The sequence below is a fragment of the Pinus tabuliformis genome, chromosome J (assembly GCF_031772625.1).
Source record: "Pinus tabuliformis cultivar Carrire ecotype Pingquan chromosome J, CPIR1, whole genome shotgun sequence".
Lineage (NCBI taxonomy): Eukaryota > Viridiplantae > Streptophyta > Pinopsida > Pinales > Pinaceae > Pinus > Pinus tabuliformis.
The window spans coordinates 1,177,949,535-1,177,975,198 of record NC_142295.1 but is presented as its reverse complement, the minus strand read 5'-3'; positions in this window follow the sequence as shown (position 1 = coordinate 1,177,975,198).

Here is a 25,664-nt window from a genome sequence, read left to right as displayed (position 1 = left end):
TTCATAACTTTAAAGTGTATCAAATGGATGTTCAATATTATTTTTTAAATGGGGATCTAGAAGAAGAAGTTTATATTGAAAATCCTAAAGGCTTAACTTCGAGAAATGATAAAAAATGTGTTTACAAACATAAGAAAGCACTATATGGGTTAAAACAAGCTCCTCGTTCATGGTATTATCATCTTGACAAGTATCTTCAACAACAAGGCTTCACAAAGGGGTTTGCAGATAGCAACCTATATATCAATTTTGATCGAAACAAACTTTTGATAGTTGTTTTTTATGTAGATGACATCATATTTGGAAGTAATGTAGAATCTATGAGTCAATAATTTTCTTTAGTTATGTTGCAAGAATTTGAGATGTCTCTACTTAGTGAATTAACATACTTTCTTGGTCTTCAAGTTCAACAAATGAAGAATGATATCTTTCACTCACAAACCAAGTATCTCAAATAGATTTTGAAGAAACATGTAATGGAAGATTGCAAGCCTATATGCACACCAATGGTGGAAAGATGAAATCTTAGTCAAAATAATGATTCTCCTCCAGTTAATCAACCAGAATACAAGTCTATGATTAGAAGCTTACTCTACCTTACAGACACGAGATCAGATATTATGCATGCAGTTGGGATTGTTCGATGATTTCAAAAAAATCCTAAAGAAACTCATCTCCATGTACTTAAGAGAATGTTCAAGTATATACAAGGAACTCAAGATTTTGGTCTATGGTATCCAAAAAATGCATACTTTGCACTTCATGGTTACAGAGATGCATCTTAGGAAGACAATATTAATGATCGAAAAAGTACTAGTGGAGGAGCATTTTATTTGGGATGTCGCTTGGTATCATGGTTCAGTAAGAAACAAAGCTCCATCGCTTTATCTACTGATGAGGTAGAATATGTTGATGTTGCATCTTGTTGTACTCAACTTCTATTGATGATGCAAACATTGCAAGACATTCAAATCCCTTGTCCTTAACCTATACCTATTCTTTGTGACAATACTAGTGCCATAAGTATCTCTAAAAATCCTATCATGCTCTGAGAAACCAAGCATATTCCAATCAAATATCACTTTCTGAGAGAATATGTGCCTAAACAAAAGGTCAAACTGGAATATGTTCCTTCAAAGGAACAAGTTGCAAACATATTTAAAAAGCCATTTCCACATGATTCCTTTGAATATCTCGAACATAAATTAGGAATAATCTCTACTTCATCACTATGTTAATTATTATGAATGGTATTTCATGTTCAGGGGGAGTTGAGATTGTAAATTACTACTGTTTACTTTCTGTACGCATATTATATGAAGGACAATTGCATATATATGCGAGTTTTTGATCTATACAATTGTGTATGTTTCTCTAAGATGAATAAACAATGGGATAGACTAATGGAGAGTTTATGATATGCTTTAGTTAGTTATTATTTGTCATTATGGTTCTAACATTGATTGGTTGAAGTCTTTTTGTGATGCTTATATTTTACTTAGAAATTATATTGGCTTATGATCGTTCATGAGTTGCTACAATATGTCATTGTTTCTTTGGTTCTTTTGATGGTTTTGTTGATTGATGAGCTATATGATCAGAACTGATAGTGAATAGTTGGCACAAGTTCAGGGGGAGCATCTCTTATTCTTTTAATAACACATTATTAGCATTATAGTTTCTTGAGGACTACTTTCTAAATGATGATGTTTTCATGGTTCAATCATTACTTGTTGACATTGATGAAGAGATATGCTAAAGATATTGGTTGATGGTGTTGCTGCTTAGTTCTATGTCTCATAATCCTAAAGTTTCTTGGTGATGCTTGAAAGCATTGGTCATATATTGTTGTTGTTTGTCTCTTGATTTAAAGTTCATGTAAAGATCCATATTGAAACATTTTAAAATTTAGTCAAGTATGGAGTATTGGGGTGAAGTCATTTATGTATTTAATCCAATTGATTTGGGAATTAGATGTAATTTTGAGTCAAATATGTAACCCCACTATGTTAGGTGATTGATGTAAGCATGAATCCTTGGTTATAGGAAAGGTCATATTTTGTTAAGAGTCAAGTACTTAATTGAATATCTTCTAGAAAATTCATCATATGCTCAGGGGGGGCATTGTCAATATACAGTCTTCATCTTCAGCAGATCAACCCTACAGTGATCCTCTCTATACATGGGAAGAGAAGTATTCATTCAACATTGGTCAGCCCTTTTTCCTTGATGTTAAAGGGGGAGAGATGTTTGGTGTTTGGAGAGAAGCCTGGTGTTTAGCTTGATATGTTTAGAGAATTTTTTTTCTGGTATTTATAGGTGGTGGTGACCAAAAAAAAATGGTTACCATTAAGTCCAAAGGGGGAGATTATTGGCACTATGGATAATGTGTTTTCCTTGATGGAAAAATACTCGGTAGACATGTGAAAATGATGGTTATGCAGATTCTATAAGTGATATGAACAAAGGAATATCAATTCAGAGATAGATGGATGGCAAAGATAAAGTGTGAGAAAGTATATGCGGGTCCTATGAAGCAAGGTCACGTACATACATAGGTATGTTGAAGAGAATTTTCTTATAGCATCTAGACCATGGTATTATGAATACGATGGGTCTTTACCATTGTATTGGCACATAGTATTTGGAAGCAACAATAGATATTTGATCCCGTCAAAGAATAGTTACAACATAACCAAGGTATTGCCTAAGGTAAATACTATATAAAGAGATGGAGATCAAGGTACTGGGCATGTAAGTTTTGAATATGTTATGAATGATTTGATATGAAACAGGTGTGTACCAGGGAACTTGGAGATGGATCAGATATGATAAATATGAAATGAATACATATTGTTTAATATATTTATAATGCGATAGATCTATGATGATGGTATAATGATGTGTGAATGTAATGGTGTGTATGTCGAGATTTGGGTTTGACAAATGTTGTGGTTGTAGAAAAGGTATGATTAATTGATTTCTGATATGTACATTGGTTTTCATATGAGAAGTCACGTACATACACGAATCTGCTTCTAAGTAGTTGTGTATATATTCTGTGGAAGTTCAGAATCTGTACACAGTTGTTAACAATAGTAAGTGTGTACATACAAGGATGTCCTTTGTAAAAGTAACATATATATGCTAGGGTTTTATAGTATGGGTTGTTGATGATATTTGACCAATTCGATTGTGTTTGTTGTTGTCTTTCAATGACATCTCTCTCATAATAATATGTTTTTGACAATACTGGTTGGGTTGATTTGGTTATACAATGGAATGTTGATTAGTGATAATGATCTACATTTGGTTCAGTGATTGGTGATGGATTCAATATAAGATTCATTGTTACAGTGATTCAAATTTAGGTATCAGCAATTTGAAATATGTACACAATTCTTCTTCAGGTGAAGCACATACATATGTGGGTATGATTTAGAACAATATCGTATATATTCTAACATATGTTTGATCACGGTTTACAATAACAACATTTAGTTTTTGTGATGAAAAATACATGGTAAGATATAATTATGAATGGTTGCACATTGAATTGATTTGATATGGATTATTTTGATCTAGTTGCATTGGTTGATTAAGCTTCAGTGATTGATTTGATGATTCAGTTGGTTCAACGATTGGGTGATTTGAATCATTGATTGGTTTCAGAATTGTTATTTGGTTTTAGCTTAATGATGAAAATGGATCCAGTATGAAATATTACGAAAAATGGTCCACCCTCCCAGTAGGAGCCAGTAAACAAAGTTAGGGGGTTGGAGCTCCCTTCGAGTAGGTACTGGAAAAAGAGAGAAGGTTGTAACCTTTTGCAGGTGGGTGCCTATGTACTAGTTAGAGTCTACATGAGTACAATATTCTAAGAAGTTTTTATTTTAATAAAATAAGAAGACAAAGACAACAACAACAGTGGTTTTCTCCCACATTAACTTTCTTCCTAAAAGTCCCGGTGTTCATGTGCATTGATATGATTCTTGTGTGCCAATGATCTTTTTGCTTCTTACTTCTCATGATTGCTACTTAATTAATGAATAATGAAGTAATGATGCACTGACTAAATTTTAACATATTCGTTATCTGGATATACGTGGGTTACCTTAATAATAGTCGCATACATACACTAGTTTCCTTTATAATAGTAGTGTACACAAACCATAATAAGAAATTGGAAATTTGAAGTGAGTAAAATATTGGTTCACCCCACCCACCTCTCAGTATTTTTCGTAACATCGGCAGCTTCCATGTGGGCTATGACTTGGCTAGCCATGTGTGCACCACGTGGTAGGACAATGATCTAGTAAGACCTAATGAGCCAAAATTTAATTGGCAATTGTGGTGAAGTAAAATTATGAGTGCGACACAAACAATTCCTCTAGCCCAATAATGGGTCTAGCCACAACTGATACATTCTATGGAATATTTCCTTAGGTTAGAACCAATTAAGAGGGAATACCACTTAGTAGGCTTATCCGGTTTGATGATGTCCTTGCTTTCTCACTCCAGCTATCTCTTGCTTCCTTCTTCAAACACTTGAAACAAGTAAACAACAAAAAACAACAACCATGATAATAGACAAATTGTAATTCAACCTACTTAATAATTCAAGAAACATTAAGTTATGAACATGTAAGACGAAATTTCATATAGGAAATCTATCGATAGTTGCATATATATTGAATCAATAAGAGCTTACAGCCATTATCTTGACGTTGTTGTTCTCCTCTGACAAAACCAGGTTCCCACACACTTCTACTAGCATTCCATGATGGCCTCAACAATACTAGTTTTAAGGTTCTTCCCTTTATGCTTCACACTAAACCAAATTCACACTTATCCCTAACACAACTAGAGAGCTACAACTATGGATAGCTTGTTGTTTACTCTAAACATAACTAGTACTAGCACACTAACATTAACACTAGCTTGTGCTTGGGAAAAAGGGAGGTTTATACAGGATGAATGGATGGGAGATGGATCCTCTTCTCATGGGAGAAGGTCTTATCTCTTGAGGTGGTTCCATCACTATAGGGGAAATGATACCAAACTAACATCCTTGACCCCATCTAGCCAAACCATTTACAAGACTTCTGTTACAAAGCTTCCAGAGTTGGAAGCTTTGACTCTTTATTTAAGAAACTTTCCATAAGAGGATTGGCGCGACTAGAACAAAGCTCAGTTGCTCCGATTGGCACTAGGGACAATGTTAATCCTTGCATATTGGCATGAGGAGGACAAAGGCCATTAGCGCCAGTCTTTTAAAATGGGAAAAACAAAAGATTTTGGGGAAATGGTGCAAAAGGGAATTGATCTGCTCATGAAGAGGGGACATAATGGGAGTTTCTTCATGAAGGGTAAGAATATAGGGTTCATAGTAGAGGTCCTCCAAGATCAAGGAACAGGGAGTACAGGGACAGTGATAAAATGTTGTGTAACAGATGCCCCCTGAAGTGTGAAGGCCGAACTAGAGTGAAGGATGAAATGATATACAAATCAGTGCAGGCAACCATGGTTTGCTGTTGGAAAACAAGCAAGCAAGTACAGATACATATACCTAACAAAGAACTCTTTCAAATGATACATGAATCATGGTATGGATGCAACCATCTAGAGAATGATCATGTGAATGGATCCAGGCATGGGTGCAACCATCCGTCAAAGAGGATCATAATGAAACCAAGGTATGGTCGTAGCCATCCATCTAAAAGAGACATGTATATCAACATAACCATGTCACATCACTTTGTAACCTGGAATTTTGTGATCTGAGCCCAGGATCTTAGCTCCAACACGACCCGATCAAAGTACAAATTATAACATGTGAATAGATCTGTTGACGTCGAACATGCTAGAAAGTCACTTGATTTCCAGTCAATGATGTAAAGTGTTAACAAGTGCAAGAGTAACCACCAATAATGAAAATGGTCCTCAAGGTACTATCAACATAATCCACAAAATGTGAATAGAGGAACTAAAGTCGAACACTTGTGAAATCACCGGATCTAAAGCCAATGATGTGGACTTGTCATCAAGTGCAAAGAAATTTCCATTAGGGCGTGAAAGCTCTAAGGTATTGGAAGGGAGTCTCTCAGTCAACTTCTCAGATAATGATTTGAAGTCGATAGAAAGCGACCTTGTCGAAGGAGGGCCATAATGTATCCCACATCATCGACACAAGATAGAAGGATGCAAAATGATTTTGGATGATATAGAGAATCAGAGGTAAATATAACTGCAGAAGGACAACTCTTGAACATATCAGCGACATGACTGGAAGTTTGGTAGCTTTGGATCGATAGGATTAGTGGTCATGATGATGTGGTAGATATCAAATGGAAGGAAAAAATGAACGACCCAACCCAGGAAGGTCAACGATAAAAAGGAGGATATCCCAACCTAACACAAAGCAGAAAGTGTCATGTTCAAGAGTGAGTTGTCGACACAACTGATTATATTTCCAAATTTTCCCCCACCATTTCTGGCAGGTACCCCAATTATTTTTCAATTGCAAGCTTGAAGGGGATAGCATATGTTTGCACTGTAAGTTCATCCTTCAGGCGAATCTGACCCTAGTAAGTTGAATGAGCCCTAGGAAGGAGAAGCTCATGTTTGTCATGATGACAAATCTGATGTCGTTTAGTATTTTAACAAGTCTGATAAAGGTATAACTCAATATATTTTTCATGTTTAGAGAGTTTGAAAAAGACACAGAAAAGAAAAATCCACATGGTCCCTTTTTGTATGTTTGTGTCTCTAGATCCTGTAAAGGTAGAAAACAATACTTGAGAGAACCACTTGACCATTTCAGTTAAGGAGTATCTTTTTCATAAATAGTTCATCCCAGCCCAAAAAAGGGGTAAGCTTATACTGGTCACACGACATTTTGTATCCATTAACAAGTTCGAGACAACAAGGGCTTAACTATATTTTCACTTTTAAAGGGTCATAAAAGAGCTTGAAAGTGGACCTCGCATTTTATTACCTTTTATGAGTCAAAAGGGAAAAATACTCGGCAATATTTTCATATGAGTTTCATGAGTCGAGAAAAGCATTGAAACATGACTCGGCATCAACATCAAACATCCATCACTTGTCGCTGTGCAAAAAGGCAAAGTGAATTATCTAATTCTTGAGGCAAAATAGGTTAAAATATTTACAAAAACCTAATATTTTCATGAAAAACTAAATAAAAAGGAGGAAACGTACATATTTTTTACCATTTACCATTTTACCTTGCCATGAAACACTTTTTACTCACCTTTTCCCTAATTGTTTCGGAGCAAATTGTAGGAGATCCGGGAGGTCATTCGTCGAGATGCCAGTTATAGGTAAGAGCCAAAGCCCTGAGCTTCATTTTCATGCCCATTATTCCTAATTTAAACCATTTTTAGGTTTTTTGAGTGAGGATTTATCAAAAAAAAATCACTCTCGGTCGGCATGACTTCCAAGCATGGAATCGTGTTGGCCAAGGGTAATTAACACGGCCTATCACGCCATCGGTGCAACTGTTTTTAAAATAGGTATGTCGGCACCGTGAATAGGAAAAAATATTGTTTCCTCATAAAACCACTATTGAAACTTGAAATTTATGGTCCAAGCATGATTGTTGACTCAAATCTATGGCTTTTGCAGGAAATAATCACTGAAACGAAAGAACGGGAACATGAAGATGTGGACATCCAGGCACTGAATGATCCAAATTGCCTGGAAGCTTTGAGAGCCTGTGGACTCCTCAACTTCTTTCTCACACTAGAGATGTGGGCCCAACTTGACTTGCTTCGGTACCTAATTAGTCTCTAGGACATAAATCAAGAAATATTCGTCATTGGTGACCAGGACTTGGAGTTAGGAACTTCAGACATATATTTCATCACAGCATTGTCCTGAAGAGGGGAACCAATCAAATTATATGAGCCATGACTGATTGGGGCAAGCATATCCATGTTGTTCATCAAACATTGCCCTAAGGCCCTCAAATCCAAGGGTGAGAAGATTGAGATTTCCACTATTCAGGATCTAACACTGAGAGTGTTACCATTCACGATCGTCAGAGTGGTGAGGTCCTAGGTAGTGCATGAGACTGTTGGGTGCTAAAAGGCGTCTTTTAAAACTCCTAATTGCATCACATTAACTATCAACCTAGGTAAGTTTTTTATTCCAAGAGTGTACACAGTATGTGCAAGCTATAAATCTAGAGAGTAATGCTTTAACTAAGTTATTAAATTCAATACAAGAGTAAACAGATGCAATCATAAATATCAATCTTGTAACTTTAAAGGAAATAATTTATCTAACCATCATGACTCTATCTCAAACAATACTATAATTCAATCCTAATCAACCAAATTCAAATGACAAACAACCGAGAGCACCGTAGTATTAACTGAGCTCTTTCAACTAGACTTAAACTATTGTATAGAAGGAAAGAATTTAATCAATCATTCTTTATTTTGTAATTAACTGGAAATGATTCTTTAACCGATAACTATTTCAATCCACAACATGAATTAAATAAAACCAACTACGACTATGCATTAATGAAATGAATACCAGAAATCTGATTCAACGAAAATGCATCAACTGAAAAGCTGTAAAGCAGAATAGCTTGCAGGAAATGAAAAATGCATAAAACAAGGAACAACAGTAAGTTCCACTAGAGATCGGGCCCTAGCCACCAGCAAACACTGCCTAACGATTTTATAATATCCGAACGAACAGCAACACAAGTTGTATATTAATCATTAAAGTCACTTATCATTACAACACAATCTTGTTCTTTAGAATCACCCTTTTGTAAATTAAAATTACAATTGAAGTAAAAGAAGAGAGATCCCTCTTCAGTCTTCCCTTTTATAGTCAAAAGGAAAAGAAAAATGTGATCCCTCAGGATTAGGAGATCCTGAGGATTCACAACTAAATGCTATCTTCAGACAATTCTTCTATCTTGCGTTGATCTTCTTGACTCGTTCCTTGGTTCGACCACATCTGACGTGTCTCATTTTCCTCGATTAGCTTTTGTTGTTCCGACTTTGGAACAATAGCTAATCCTTCTATTGTTTTTCTACATAAAAAGTAATGAGAGTTAGTTTGGTCGGTCAAATCGTATCAAGAGCAGTTTTATTCATTCCTTATCAAAATCCTATCAATTTGTTATTATATCATGGCAAAAAATGGATAAGAAAGGATGAAAAAGATAATAATCAAGAGTAAGTACATAGCTATTACAAGGCTCAACATACTCCCCTGCTTACCTTTTTTCACATCCTCGTGACAAATAAATAGTTCCTATGTAATGTAGTTAAGGAGCAGGCTGGAGAAAAGGTTTCTTTATTAAGCCTGAAATTGTGATTTTGTGCCAAATTTGCAAAGGCTGTCTGTTCGTGTCCTTTAGGTAACTCGTAGTCAAGCTGATACCCTTCAGGAGGATACCAAATAATGGGACATCTAAATCGACATCCCAACCAATAAGGCCCTTCCCTTAAAATAAGATTGTTATATGTGATTAATCGGCTTGATGCAACTTTAAAGTTCCCATAATTAAATGGTTCTCTTTCCTTAACACTGTTATTTGAGACCGTCCATCTCATTTTGGATGCAGTCAGGGATCTTTCCTGGATGGAGAGGAAATATGTTGTTCCTTTCTATACAATTTCCTTATGTATGGGCCCTAAAATTTGAATCACGCCTTCTTGTGTCATCAACTTTTTATGTCTAGCAAGCAATTGCAAAGGGTGAGTAGGCTCACTCACCCAGATATCCAACCTGTGTTCCAGTGTTTGGAATGAATTATACACTTTAAACCATTTAAGTTGATTGAATGCAAAAGAGATAACAGCCTGGAATTGAATATCTCGAACAAAAGGGCTAGGGTTCTTATCCACTTCTCCTTCTAATATGAAATTATGCAGATAAAATTTGCAAAGAAAACTTTGGACTTTTGCCCCATGTTCCTTCCAGCAACTTATAAAATCTTCAGTTGTCTTTAACTTGATTTGGTTGCCAACTCTTACGGCTTTAATCTTATACAATAAGTACCATTCTAATAAAAACAAGGCATAATTTGTGGCCAAAGACCTACATGTCAAGACATCCTAATATACTGAGCAAATGTTGTCTATCTGATTCCTGGCTCTATCCATCTTAGTCTTCACCTTATTCATATTTTCTTCTTCCTGTCTAAATCTATCAAAAGTCCCATTCTTAGTAATGGTTAATTCCCTAAACTGTTTCTGCAACTCTTGATACTTTTGCAAAGGGATTGTCTCTTGTTCACATCGTTCTAGAGCAAGATGGGCTTGCATTAGTTCTTCCTGTAGCTTTAGAAGAATAGGGTCTTTGCTTGATAGGATATCCTTGGCTTGTTCTTCTGTCTGAGTTCCTATGCTACGAGAGGATATTTCCTCGGTCTGTACTTCCTTATTATGGGAGGACCAACCCTCCATCTGAACGGTTGCATCCACTAAGTCTACATGCAAATTTTCCTGGGTGGCTATTGTTTGAGTAGGAATGAGTTTGGTTTGGGTCTTTGTTGACCTACCCTTACATATTTCCATTTGCATAGCCACAGAGACTACCTCAGGAGTAGTGTTCTGGGCTTTTCCATTTGCAATTTCTTTAAGCTTCTAGCGTAGCCTTTTAACAGTCTTTTGAAGCTTTTGATATTTGTGTCTCAACTTATTTAGTTTTTCTCTAGATACTCGCCTCTTTTGAGGAGCATCTTTTACACTAATAGGTTTTCAATAGCTTTTGTATCTAAAGATTCCTATTGTTTATCATGGTTGTGTTCCAATAGAACTGTGTCACCAGAATGGTTGTCTGATTCATGAATAACTTCTTTGTCTGCTTCCTTTTCCTGGTCTGTAACTTCTGAAGAAGGTAGAATTTTTGTATGCCCAAAATCTTCTGGGGATTGAGATTCTATTAGGTTAGGATCAAGTGATCCTCCAAGCTACATGTATGCATTTAGATTTTCCAGGACCTGAGCCATCCCTGTCTCAAAGGCCTGCAGAATATCATTTTGGGGACTCATGGTTGATGTTTCAGCAGATTCTTCTTCATTTTCTAGTTCATCGTCAAGGTGTTGTGCCCTTTTTTGTTATGATTCCAATCTATCCTCTTCCTCAGGTTCTTGTCCTGAATTGGCCTCTTCCCCAGGTTCTGATTCTGAATGACATCCTTCCCCTTGTTCAAGTTCTTCCTCTCGTTCTAACTCAGAGTCCTGTATACTAATTGGGATGGATAGTTTCGTAGGTTGTATGGCACTATCTACAGACATTCTCTAGACTAGATGTAACCTTGTAGACCGCCTACACTTGTGGGGTTCCATGTTTGAGGAGGTAGTCCTTTTCCTTTTCATAATAGGGCCTTACTTGGTTATCGCCAAAATTTCAGGATTTTGGACTACAGGGTTTTGACTAATCTCCAAGGGCATTATGAGACCATCCCAAGTTATGTTTTGTTGAACGAGGTTGTGGGTAACAATTAGTATAATCAATCCATGGTGGCTAACTACAGTTTCTGGGTGCCTAGCCCATCTTATTCTATCGGCGGTATCATGCAGCAATAAATTCAAGAAAGATGGCAGATTAACAGTGATCTTTAGTTTCAAAACAGCTAAAAGTTTGAGTTGTTGTGGTCTTACCACATCTCATCGTCCATCACAGGTAATGTACCTCTGGACAACACTTGCCAACTCATGCCATGGTTCTGCCAAAGAAGATGGTTATATGCCATTTCCTTTCTTGGTTAATTCCTCGCCTGCATCTCTGAAAATGTCCACGGCGTCTTGTAACATTACGTGTTTTTTTGGCCATGTAGTTCCTTCCGCAAGAAGCCCAGATACTTCAACTATTACAGCGTCTGATACTGTAATTCTTCTACCTCTCACAAGGGATTTCCCATTCTTCAAATGCTGTAGAAATTCAATAGTGATTTCCTCATTAGGGGGCTGAAATCTTGTGAAGTATGATATCCACCCTGCAAAGACCAGAACTTCCTTGGCTCTGTTAGAGACTTCCAGCACTAAAGGTTCTCAGTACACTGACTTACCACACATAATGCTTGAGTTCTTCCTACTATTGCAAAGGATTAGTGCAGTGGACAATGACATCAACAAAGAGATAGAACAACAAGTAAGTTGTAACTGCTAAGTTTTCCAATGTTAAACGATATTTCTATGAGAATTCACTAATTCGAGGACTATTATTTTTCCACATGCCATGTGATCAAACTTCCGGCTATGTGTTATGTGGCTTTCGTGAAGCGGATGAAGGCTGATAGTCTTTCTCACTATGTGCGTTGGCGCCAAAAATTTGATTCAACACAACTCATATTGAGGCTAGCGGTTACGGCTAGGATATCGATCATACCATATCATGCCATATACTTAGTTAGATATGGAGATGTTGTTATCGGGAAAAGTGTCTATTTAGAACTGCTCTATCCCACTAAGGTGTGACAGCTACCCTAGAAACCAACAGAGAAAACTACTTTTATATTCTTCTTTTTGAACTATAAACAAAGAGGAATAGGATGAACCAACCTGTGTCTTGCGCTGGTCCTTCGATCCAATCTCTCTCCTCTTTGACAGCTTCCAGCTCCCTGCTCCCTTACTTGCCCAGCTTCACCAAGTACCTGTAAGATCACAGAAGAAGGAAACTATACAAAGACATGGGTTTATATTCATAAATAACTTAGGATCAGATTTAAGTTAACCATACAAATGTAACAAGCATCAATGAAACACAAGCATGGAGAAGAAACTCAAATAGTTTTATTGATATACAGGAAGATCCAGGAGGAGTTACAACCGATGATTCCTGACCCAGCATCAACCTCCCAGCAAAGAAGTCCCTTCTTCAACCCCAACAAAGCATAGATCACCCAATTCTCTTATATGTATCTCAAAACCAACAGCAATTCCTTACAATGTGCAAAATTCCAGCCTCTGGATCTCTGGGATGAGGGATCCATATATAGATGTATGCAAGGAGGATGAGTCAGCTCATGATTTGATTAGTGGCTTCTCTCTGTCAGTTCTTGCTTCCACTTGGAGACTGAAAGCCTCTTACTCATCCTTGGTCGAATTCAGTGAGGCAAGTGTCATTGGAGAAGATTCTGGAAGCTTCCATTGTCTCTCCACCTCGCGGAATGATACTGCCATTTGTCATTTCCCACTCAACGCACCCTGGTAGTGCATTTAGGTGCGTTGCAATGCACCTAGCTAGTGGAATTAGGTGCTATGCAATGCACTTGGCTAGTGGAGCAGCTGAAATGATCCTGATTTGACTTATTCTGAGCAGTTTCTGGTGGAGAACTTCTGGGAGAAGCTGTAATTTGTTGACCTTGTTCCTTTAGGGGTTGGAACAACACTTTTAGGGACTTAGGAGCCCTTGGTTTATGGACATTTCATGCTTAGAGATGTAAGGCACAAAAATGTTTATAATAGTTGCCCCCTAAAGTATGAGGCCGTTTATCGGGTGAAATGCTTTATTAGGAGGATCCGAAGTTCTTTCAATGCTGGGAGGAGACCTGTAATAAGATACAATACAATACATTATCTTCATACTGTTTTCATTATCTAGCTGAGGCAGGCATTCCCATGCTCAGCTTTATAAATTCATTTTCATGTACATAGGACAGACAATCGTCTGATGGTAGACTGATGATTCTGATAGAGCCATCATCCTTTTGGTAGGATGATTATCTGTGCTGCAATGCTGTACATTTCCATGTCTTTATTTTCCTGAATATATATCGCAGCCCGGATGGATGAAACTAGATCCGGGGTCTTCAATCTCGTCTGATCTTCACTCGAAGTACAAGTCGATCCATGTGAGAAATGTTTTGAAGTCGAACATGGAAAGACATCGCTTGATTACCTGTCAATGATGTAAACTGTTAACAAGCGCGAGAGGAATCACCGATAATGATAATGACCCTCAAGGTACTGCAGTACAATTCACATGGTGTGAATAAATGACTTGGCATCGAACACCATGCAAAATCTTTCGGTCGAAGGTCTTTAATGTAAACCTGTCGCCGGAAGTGAGAAACTTGCCATTGAGGCATGCAAGCTTCAAAGTACTGTATGGGGTGTTCCTAGATCAACTTCTTGGATAATGAGCTGATGTCGACAAGAAGTGATCCGTCATAGGAGGGCCTTAATGAATCCCACATCAATGACACGGAACGGAGCAAATGATTTTGATGGAGGTGAAAACGATCTGATGATATATGGTTCAGGGTGGCGGTCATGAAAGAATGGAGTATAATGTATGGTAGTGGGTGGGACATAGGTGGCCTTTCTGGATGACTTCTCTTGAACATGTCAGCGACACTTATGTGATGGATTGGTAGCATTAACCCCAAATGTGGATGGTATGGCGAGACCATGGCGATGTGACCGGTGAATGAAACAACCCAACCCGACTCAGGCACGGAGTGGAAGTATCATGTTCAAGAGCGACTTGCTACCAATAAAGATTCTTTGAGTTTTCTTCCCAATTTTCCCCAGTCATTGCTGACCGGTACCTCTTTATTTTTTTCAAGCTTGAGGAGGATAACATATGCTTGTTCTATAATTTTCCCTTCGGGCAAACGCATCGCTATGTTTTAACGAGCCTAGCGATAGTGAAACTCGTTCTTGTCTAAAGACAAGTTTGTCGCTATTAATATTTTTAACGAGTCCAACGACAAAGATAACTCGGTCCTTTTCATTTTTACGAGTCAGAAAAGAGCTTAAAGAAGACTCGTCTTTTGAGGAACGAGCGATAAAATGGGTAGCAGCTGATTCGAGGTAAGGTTTGGAATTTTCCAATCACGGCAGTGTCACAAGAATGGCTAGTGAAATCACTCTTCGCAGCTGTTCCTCAAAATGGGTAAACAATCAAATGGAGGTGAATGATCGGCCAATGGAAAAGTGGAGGTGACGGTGCAAACACGACCAAGGCTTTTAATGGCTGAAATGCTACATTCACGGTGGTTATTTACCAGGGGATAGTTCATTTTTTAACGAGCTTAAACGTGGGTGGAAACATTTGCTTGGTGCGGGTTTATTTTTTAACGAGCTTGAACCCTGCGGTAACACTACTCGATTAATCCAGTCATATGATAAGAATGTCTCATATAAAAACGGCAACTTTTCGAGCGTTGCCCCACATCCTTTCTTTATGCAAGTTAGGAAACGACTAATCCAAAAAATAGATAAATAATCGCTCTTTGCTTGCACTCCAAAAGGTTTGCATGCCCCCAGGTATAAAACAGAGTTTCAAGGTTACCTCTACTTCTTTCCGCCAAAACATTTGTTTTACCGAGAGAGGCCTACCTCTTACAGGTTACCCAAAGATTGTTCTATTTACGGCGTAAACAAAACACTTCTTCGGCGATGTTTCTCGAAAATAAACAAAGGTGAGTGACGATGCCCGCCAACTCACATAACTTTGACAAGAGAATCTTATTCCAGAATAACCCCTCTTCCAATCACGGACGGGGTACAGACTAGTCATATTCTCCCATGGAAACCTACCCTATACCCGAAGTTTTCCTACCGAAGCAGACCAGGATGCATGCCCCCTGGGTTTCAGTCATATCCCTCTGAATTACTCGTGCTCATCGGGAGGACGGACTGGAGACCGAGACATTTCTTGCGTGAAAATACCATTTAGGGATGGTATATGACTATTTGCTATGCATGATCCGGGAAATGAAAGTTCGTCCACGAGCTTGACCACTCTCCCTTCGTGCGGAAAACACATTACTCTAAAGAGTGAGGAGACAATTGCTTCCATGCAATAAATATAGTCTCGTCCAAGGAGTAGGTTATAATCCAAGGGTCCTTGAACTACCATTACGTTCATGTGAACTGTCTTCCTTCTCAATGTTATGGGCACATCGGGAAGGATCCCTAAAGGTCAACTGGTTCCTTTATCAAAGCCTGCCAGATTTCTCATTTCAGGCAAAAGCGATGGCGAACCAAGTGCTTTCCAAGCAGTTGACGAAAGGATACTCACAGAAGCCCCCTCATCTATGATGGTACCAGCCATAACCATTCTATATATTTGAACGATAATTCGGAATGGTACACTTGCTGGTAAGCGGGGTCTGCCTAGTTGATTCCAGTCGAAGGAGACAACTAGGTTGCTTGGAGGTGGGACCGAATAGACGGACGGGTATGGCTCTGACGAACTTCCTTCCTGCGGTAAAGGAACAGGTAGATTTCCCCCATGTTCGTCGGGGTCTGTGTTTATGAAGAGAATTTGGACGGTGTCATCCTTGTTCTCTTAAGTGATTGTATCATCTGAAGATGAAACCTCTGAAGGCAAGACCGGGTCAACTGCCGCCTTGACCTTTTGACTTTCGTCTGGTATGGATCCAGATGGTTTATCTTCAATGATAGGCACTTCAGCCGACCACTTGAGCGGGCCAGCTGGATTCTCAACTAGTGACGGACTCGGCAAGAGTTTTTATATCCAGGAGGAAGCCGTAACGGTGAAACTGGACGATCATCCAAAACTCTTTTAGCTTCGTCTAAGAAGGGACAACGGTGGAGGGCATGATTGCCTTTGCACAATTTACAAGGAAATCTAGCTTTCCCTTTTTGTCCTGGGGCTTCACTTTCACTAGTTGATGGTGTGCTTTCAACATGATCATCAGAGGTTGACGACACCGGGTTGTGCAAACGAGGAGACCAGTCCCTTAGTATCTGGGGGATGCAAGGACAATCTCTGTGAAAGTGGTCTCCTTTGCAAATGACACATGGCGATTTAGGCCTGGTCGGTGCAGTGTGTGGATTTTCGTTACACGACACTCGTTTTCCCCCATTCGCCTTCGGCTCCTTTTTCTTCTTCTCTTTCTTCTTCTTTTCCTTCTTCTTCTTAGGAACTTGGCTTTTAGCTTCACCAGCTCCATCAAGCGAAGAGGAAGGAGGAGAGGAAGAATTAGAGGAAGTAGAAGGCTGGTGGGCAACTCTGGACTCGTCTAATTGCTGATTCGATTGTTCAGGAATGGTGGTGTTCTGAACGACAGAGGTTGAGAAGAGCCATACTGGCAAGCCAATTGTCAGTCCTAGAAGCGACAATGTGGCCATATGGGGCGCACCAACATCTCCCCAAGAGGAGAAGGGACTAGGATTTCCACCAAGGGGAATTCCTTGGTTGGTAGACTCCATTTTCTCAACCCAAGATCAACGTAGGAAAGGGGTATGAATATTCCGTTTAAAATAAATTTTAACACGCTTTGACACAACTTGTTTTTTCAGTTTTTAAGAGTCGAGAAAAAACAAAAGATGACTCTAGTCTCCTTCGATTTTTAATGAGCCTGAAGTGGCAAGTGCTCAGATGGACCTTTTCCATTAAAGAGTCTGAAAAGGAACGAAAGGGACTGCTCTGGAGGTCTAGGTAGAGGGAGTACCAAACCAATCGCAAAATTGCAGAATACTTTTTACGGTACGGCAGTCAATCTTCCCGAATGCTGTGTTTGGTGCATTGCGATCAGTAGGGCGGCCGACGCGGCTTCCTATGGATAAAGGATTTAAGCCTATAGGGGTCTCCCAATATATAATCGACGGTACGTGGGAGCACAAGTCCGTACTGGCACTTATCGTCTCAAAGTGGAGGAATCACCCAACCATCAATGAGGACAACAGTTACCAGGCTTTACGACGCCGGAATACGTCTCTAGCCTAGACCTCTAAATGTTGTGCGTTAAGTTCCAAAGCGTTGTTAGGTTCATTGAATTTATTTTAAGTTGATCTTTCTTATGAAGTTTTCCTTTTGGGATCACCACGAGATGTAGATATAATTCCTAAAATGCAATCTAAAGATGATAAACAAACTTTTATCTCTTTTCAGCAATGAAAATCCTAGCTACCAGGGGAAAAGAAAGACACAATCTTTTCGCAAAGAGAAAAGAGCACACTGTAAATGCACTTTCCTAAATCAAGCCAAACAGACTGTCAATATGCAAATGCACATGCATGTATTTGTTTTTCACTTTCTTAATATTGATGCCTAAAAAGAAAGTTGATGTACAAATCTGAATTTGCTTTCAAGCGACACACATAAACAAGCTTCTTTTTGAAATCAAAAGGTAGATATGATTACGACACTTTATGATTTTGAAATAAATACTCGTTTCGACACTAGAAAGTCACAAATTCAAACCAAAGGTGAAAGTAAAAGCATAATCAACCATCAACAGCAAATAAACTTTATCCTATGATCAAAATCGACACTTGCAACAGATCTAAATCAAAGGATGACAGTACGACTATTATACTTTTGCAATGGAAAACTGTAAACAACTCAACAAACACATAAAAACATCTACAGTTCTTCTGTACAACTGAGGCGGAATATCAGTAAGGAAAAGGGGTCTGAAACAGTCATATACTGATCACAGGCTGCAAAAATCAGAGACAAAAATGAAAGAATGAAGCAAAGAACCTCAGCTGCACAGGGCTAGGCTGATCAGCGCACCTGTTACACAGAGAAACTGCATTGTAGCGCAGGTAGCCCTCTCGGGAAGTGCATTGAAATGCAGAACCTCTTCACAGGGCCTGCGCTGGGGCAGAAACGAGAATTCTATCAGGGTTCTGGGTCACAACTTGCAGTTTAATCTATGGTTTTTGGCCGAGTAAAAGCAATCAGTAATGCACAATCAGAGATAGATCTAAGGGGGGGTCTAAGAGCTATCACAAGGGCAATCAGTTATTCTATGAATCAGCTGTTCAAATCATAAACAGATCCAGTGAATGGACTAAAGCAGCAGGTGTCTACTTTGCATTTGTTAATGGCAAATGCAGTTCGATTGCTGCTTATAAGTTTATGAAATAAACAACAAGAGAAACACAAACAAACTAATTAGACACAATCCCCAGTGGAGTCGCCATTTTGTTATCGGGAAAAGTGTCTATTTAGAACTTCTCTATCCCACTAAGGTGTGACAACTACCTTAGAAACAAACAGAGAAAACTACTTTTGTATTCTTCTTTATGAACTATAAACAAAGAGGAATAGGATGAACCAACCTGTGTCTTGCGCTAGTCCTTCGATCCAATCTCTCTCCTCTTTGACAGCTTCCAGCTCCCTGCTCCCTTACTTGCCCGGCTTCACCAAGTACCTGTAAGATCACAGAAGAAGGAAACTATACAAAGACATGGGTTTATATTCATAAATAACTTAGGATCAGATTTAAGTTAACCATACAAATGTAAGAAGCATCAATGAAACACAAGCATGGAGAAGAAACTCAAATAGTTTTATTGATATACAAGAAGATCCAGGAGGAGTTACAACCGATGATTCCTAACCCAGCATCAACCTCCCAGCAAAGAAGTCCCTTCTTCAACCCCAACAAAGCATAGATCACCCAATTCTCTGATATGTATCCCAAAACCAATAGCAATTCCTTACAATGTGCAAAATTCCAGCCTCTGGATCTCTGGGATGAGGGATCCATATATAGACGTATGCAAGGAGGATGAGTTAGCTCATGATTTGATTAGTGGCTTCTCTCTGTTAGTTCTTGCTTCCACTTGGAGACTGAAAGCCTCTTACTCATCCTTGGTCGAATTCAGTGAGGCAAGTGTCATTTTAGAAGATTCTGGAAGCTTCCATTGTCTCTCCACCTCGCGAAATGATATTGCCATTTGTCATTTCCCGCTCAACGCACCCTGGTAGTGCATTTAGGTGCGTTGCAACACACCTAGCTAGTGGACTTAGGTGCTATGCAATGCACTTGGCTAGTGGAGCAGCTGAAATGATCCTGATTTGACTTTTTCTGAGCAGTTTCTGGTGGAGAAATTCTTGGAGAAGCTGTAATTTGTTGACCTTGTTCCTTTAGGGGTTGGAACAACACTTTTAGGGACTTATGAGCCCTTGGTTTATGGACATTTCATGCTTAGAGCTGTAAGGCACAAAAATGTCTATAACAGATGGGCATCTATCTACCTATACGCGGATATATATATATGTATATATACATATATATATACATATATATATATAGATAGAGTACCATATCAACTTATGAAATCCAATAAAACAGTTATAATACATGCATGAGTGTAATGAAGGTCCTCTCCCTCCTTCAAGATGAGAGGTCGCCTACGACTGAATGGATGGGGGAATGTTGTTATGATGGCAACATACAAGGGTGAAAGATACGACACAGAGTACATATACTAATGAGAGGACTATAAAAGGTATGGATATAATGAGAGTGAGGTGTGTAATTATGGTTATTGATAAGAGACAAGATTCTTTGGTTGATGATAGGTTATGTGGTAAGGTAAAATGACAACAATATGCAAGAAAAGATGCTTTTCTTATGATATTCTAGCTGAAAATGATATGATTGATTAAAAAAATTAACTCATGCATAAAGGTTCAAGGTAGGGAGAAATTACGGAAATAATTATTATGATAGAAAGAAAAGTAAGAAGAGGGTATTATAATAATTATTGATGTTGAAAATGGAACTTCAATACCATAAGTAGAGCTTCTATTGCCAGCAGGCATCCATAGCCTCGAAAAAGTTGCTTTTTAACCCATATGAGATAGGATCCTCAATTTATAGTTGGAGAATTCCATTGTTGTTTCTACATAAGAGATCAGTGTGTTGGCATGGTAACTAGATGACCACACTGCCATTCACTGGGAAGTAGCAAAAGTGATCAGGTCGGCTCGTGATGAGACCTCTTGTTCCAAGGATATTTTAGCCATCCTTTGGATCATAACCTTGGTGTGGTGGCCATAGTGGGAATGTCACATTTCTACATCCTTATGAACATGGTAGGCTGGCTCTTAATGAGACCCCCTATCCTCTATCTGTAGGCAAAATTTGTTGTTATTACACATTTTTATAATAAATAGAGGGAGGCTCAGTACTCCTTAAGAGCAGGGATGGTGGAAGAAGTTGAACATATCAATAGAAAAAAATATACCCATAATCTCACTTATAATAGACAGAGAGGATTATAACCAGGAGGGGTGGAACCAACATGGTAAAGATGATCAATCAGTATTATATACAACAGAAATCAATACAGTAAAGTAATATATAAATAATTGTGTCCCTCCCCATTTTTTTTTGAGAAATATATCATCAAGAAGCTATCTTGTTAAAGATCATAACGTTAAGGGTATTCACCTGCTTCAATAGAATCCATAATTCTTGTCCTCATAAAAGTATTGTACTTCATTCCATGAAAGGGAATCAGAAAAATGGGGCTGAGATGAGCTAGGAATAATCCTAGAAGTGTTGTTCAACATCACAATAATGCAAGGAAAAAGGGTGTTGTTTAAAAAACACATGACTTCAAGAAGAAAAAATGTTGTTCCAAAGAAGGAATAACAACAAATTCTAGAAAAAGGAGGTAGTATTTTAACAACAAACAAAAAAAAGTGTTGTTCCAAAGTTGGAAAAACAAACACACAAAAAAGTGTTGTTCTAAAGTGGGAACAACAAAAATTAAAAGTGTTGTTCCGAAGTGGGAACAACAAAAATGAAAAGTTTTGTTCCAAAGTGGGAACAACAAGAACCAAAAGTGTTGTTCTGAAGTGGGAACAAAACCAAAAGTGTTGTTCCGAAGTGGGAACAACAAAAACCAAAAAGTGTTGCTTCAAAGAGGGAACAACAAAAACCAAAAGTGTTGTTCCAAAGTGGGAACAACAAAAACCAAAAGTGTTGTTCTAAAGTGGGAACATCAAAAAGAAAAAGTGTTGTTCCGAAGTGGGAACAACAAAAATAAAAAGTATTGTTCCGAAGTGGGAACAAAAAAAAGAAAAAGTGTTGTTCCGAAGTGGGAACAACAAAAACCAAAAGTGTTGTTCCAAAGTGGGAACAATGAAAAGCAAAATTTTTGTTCTAAAGTGGGAACAACAAAAACAAAGGTGTTGTTCCAAAGTGGGAACAACAAAAACCAAAAGTGATGTTCCGAAGTGGGAACAATAAAAAGAAAAAGTGTTGTTCCAAAGTGGGGACAACAAAAACCAAAAGTTTTGTTTCGAAGTCGGAACAACAAAAACCAAAAGTATTGTTCTGAAGTGGGAAAAACAAAAACCAAAACTGTTTTTTCGAAGTAGGGAACAACAAAAACCAAAAGTGATGTCCCGAAGTGGGAACAACAAAAACCAAAAGTGTTGTTCCAAAGTGGGAACAACAAAAACAAAAGTGTTGTTCCAAAGTGGGAACAACAAAAACAAAAGTGTTGTTCTGAAGTGGGAACAACAAAAACAAAAGTGATGTTCCGAAGTGGGAACAACAAAAAGCAAAAGTGTTGTTCCGAAGTGGGAACATCAAAAACAAAAGTTGTTGTTCCAAAGTGGGAACAAAAAAAAACAAAAGACACAGAAAATCAAATAAAAAATCATATTTACAATTTTTACAAAAAGAAATAACGTTTTACAATAATGAAGCTACCGAAGGATTTCCTTCTGCAGCTAGAATTTGCATGGTGGAGTCTTCGAGTATCTGTTGGTAAAAGGATTCTCTTGTAAGTGGTTTTTGGTAGAGGAGCACCCCATGCCCATTTTCTTTGAAGGAAAAAACAGATCAATCAATGGTGGCTAATGTAAGAGTGCCATTGTCATGTACTTCCTTTATTTCATGGGGGCCTACCCTTCTATTCTGCAGTTTACCAGGGAAGTCTTGAAACTTGGAATCATAAAGAAGTGCCTAGTCGCCCTCATGAAATGTCTTTCTCTTAATCAGGGAATCATGACACTTGGCTCTTTGTTGTTGAATGAGTGCGGTATGTTGTAGAGACAATAGCCGAATTTCATCTAATTTATTTATTTGTTGTAGTCTGTTAATCTAGGCTTTAGTTAAATCTAGTCCCACTTCCTGGGCTATCCTTAGTGAATGTATCTCTAATTCTATGGGGAAAATGCATTCCTTATCAAGTACCAACTATTGGGTAGCGGAGGTCCCATGTAAGGGTTTTGGGGTAGAAAGCCCAAGAAGTAAGATTTAGATATTGTAAAAATTCTGCAACATGCGGAGTGCGAAGTATAATAGATTGAGTCAAAGGGTAGTCCGCTCGAAAATAATAAAAAGAAATGTAAATAGAGTCAGCCCACACAGGGATCGCGGGCCAAGAAAGGGTATAAATAGAGCACAGCTCTATGAGGGAAAGGCAGTTCTTTTGGAAAATAAGATGTAATGGGTTCTTAAAGAAGATAGTCTGAAAGCGTCTGTAAGTCCAAGTCGAGGGTTAGGTAGTAGGTAGAGGCTCTGCAGCTGTGTGCGCAGAGGCCTAGAAAGTCCACAGTTGTGTGCGCAGACCCCTGCAACTGAGTGCGCAGGGTAGATCTGGATGTATTGGTGAAGAATAATAATAAAGATAAGTTTGCTTCTGTAATTCTATATTATCGCGCATCTGTCTTTATGGTTTACCTTTCTATATCTAGTTAATGCAAATGTGATGAATGTATGTGAATCTGGGTTCATTTTGTGCACAAATAAGTTATGTTGGTTAAATGTTTGCTTAAAGACCCTATTGAATAGTTCTGAATCACAATTGCTTCCTTCAAGTAGAATATCACATGAATAAGAAAATTATAATCACCCTAGATCAGCACAAAGGCCAAGCAACGCGAAGTTATAGAACAATGCGTGAACCCTCCAGTACACATCTAGACATCCCTAGGGTGGGTAAACCTGGTTCCAGCACCCTCCCCTGCTACCTCGGGTGAGACCTCAATCCGCGTTCCGCGGGTTGTTGCTGAAAGGGTCAGTAACTGCTGGATTTGTTTGGCTAAATAACCCTTCCGAACCTAGGTTAGGCCCAAACAAGCCAACAAATGATTCCCTTGCCAGGACTGGGATCTACCTAAAGGGTGTTTAGGTGTGGAACACGGGGAACCAATAGAGAAAGAATGGTGAAAAATTCGAGAGGACCAGGGATGGTAATATATTAAGAGTAGCAATGACGAATGCAATTCAGTTACCTGTATTTAAGGGAGCTGGAGACGATGACCCAGAACAATTTTGGTTTGTGCTAACATCAATATGGAACGCGTAGCAAATCGCGGATGATAACATCAAGAAAGCCATCTTAGTCAGCGCACTACAAGACCAGGTGCTAACATGGTACATGAAGTATTCAAGCACCAACTGAATGGCAGGGATAGTAGATATCCATACTGAATTGGAAAAGGAATTTAGCTGGCCCAAGATAGCCGCGCAGTCAGTCGTAGCATTCAAAGAGATCACGATGATGCCTGGCGAGACTCCATAGGATCTGGATTAGAGGTTGAAAAGCACCATTCACGAGGCCAACATGACATTGATGGATGCACAATACTATACTTAGTTCGTCGCATCGTTAATGCCATATCTAAAGATAGCTTTGTCACAAAAAAAGATCTCAACCCAAGCGGAAGCGCTCGAAGCAGCAATGCAGCTCCACGAAACCCTGGTACAGGACCCAGGGTTGGGAGTTTATCAAATCCAAGTGCAGGTCCAAAATTTATGTTTGGAGATACAAAAGTTAAAACACGACCAAACACCGCGTTCAAAAATCCGGGAGGAAGTATGGTGCATCAAGTGCAGAGGCCAGGGACACGATAAGGATCATTGTCCAGTGTCAGTGAATTTTTTGGTCACAGGAGGACCGACACCATTGCGACCAGAGGCACAAATAAGTCCAAGCATGGTCACCCTGCTCTGGTGCTCAATCTGTCAGGTAGGAGGAAAGCACAACACGGACAATTGTCATCTATTACCAAAATACAACCAGACCCCCTAGCAGCTCTTTTGCAACTTTTGTAGATCACTGGGTCATGAGGAAAGGGATTGTCGTAGTTATTGAATGTTGATGGACCAGGCACCTACCTATAGAATGCAGACTGAGGGGCAAGGCCAGGATCCAACCGCAGCGATTAGGCACGGTGTGTTCCCAGGATAGGGTCGAGGACAGGGCGGAATGGGGCTAGGAAGGGGTCGCGGGCAGCTAATCTGTTACAACTACGAAGGACTGGGACATTATGCATGAGATTGTACCAATCCGACCTGAATATCATGTCTATATTGTGAGCAATTCGATCACGAGTTGCTAGATTTCCCCATGCTGATAGAACAGATTCGTGAAAAAAAGGCAGCGCCTCCTACAACAACGCAAAATGTGCAGATGATGAGATCCAAACCCCGTGACTACAAACCCACGGTCAACAGGATATTGCAACATGGTGCAGCTATAGGAAAGGTCGATGGGAAGACTAATATGGAAGCTAGGGAAAGCTTCATAGACGTCTCTACTCGAGGTAGTAGGGATCCGCCTGAGCCAACTCGAGATCCCTTGATGATGACTACCTTCTTAGAGACATGCCTAAAACTGCTTCGCAACAACCGGGTAGTTAGAGGGTTACAGGAAGTGATTAATAGATGCGTAGGGTGGGGTGAACCGTGCACAGTTTGGAAATAGGAAGACATGCATCACGGACGGGTCGGGAAATGCAGTTAATGGCGCAAATTGGTGACTAGATGGATCAGGTCATTCTGGACCTGGGTTCTGATGCAAACGTATTGCCTAAACAGACTTGGGAGCACATGGGTAAGCTTACACTACAATGGTCTCCTATCCAATTGCGGCTGGCCAACAAACAGAAGGTCTTTCCCATGGGAAGTGTGATGCAGGAAAGTGTTCC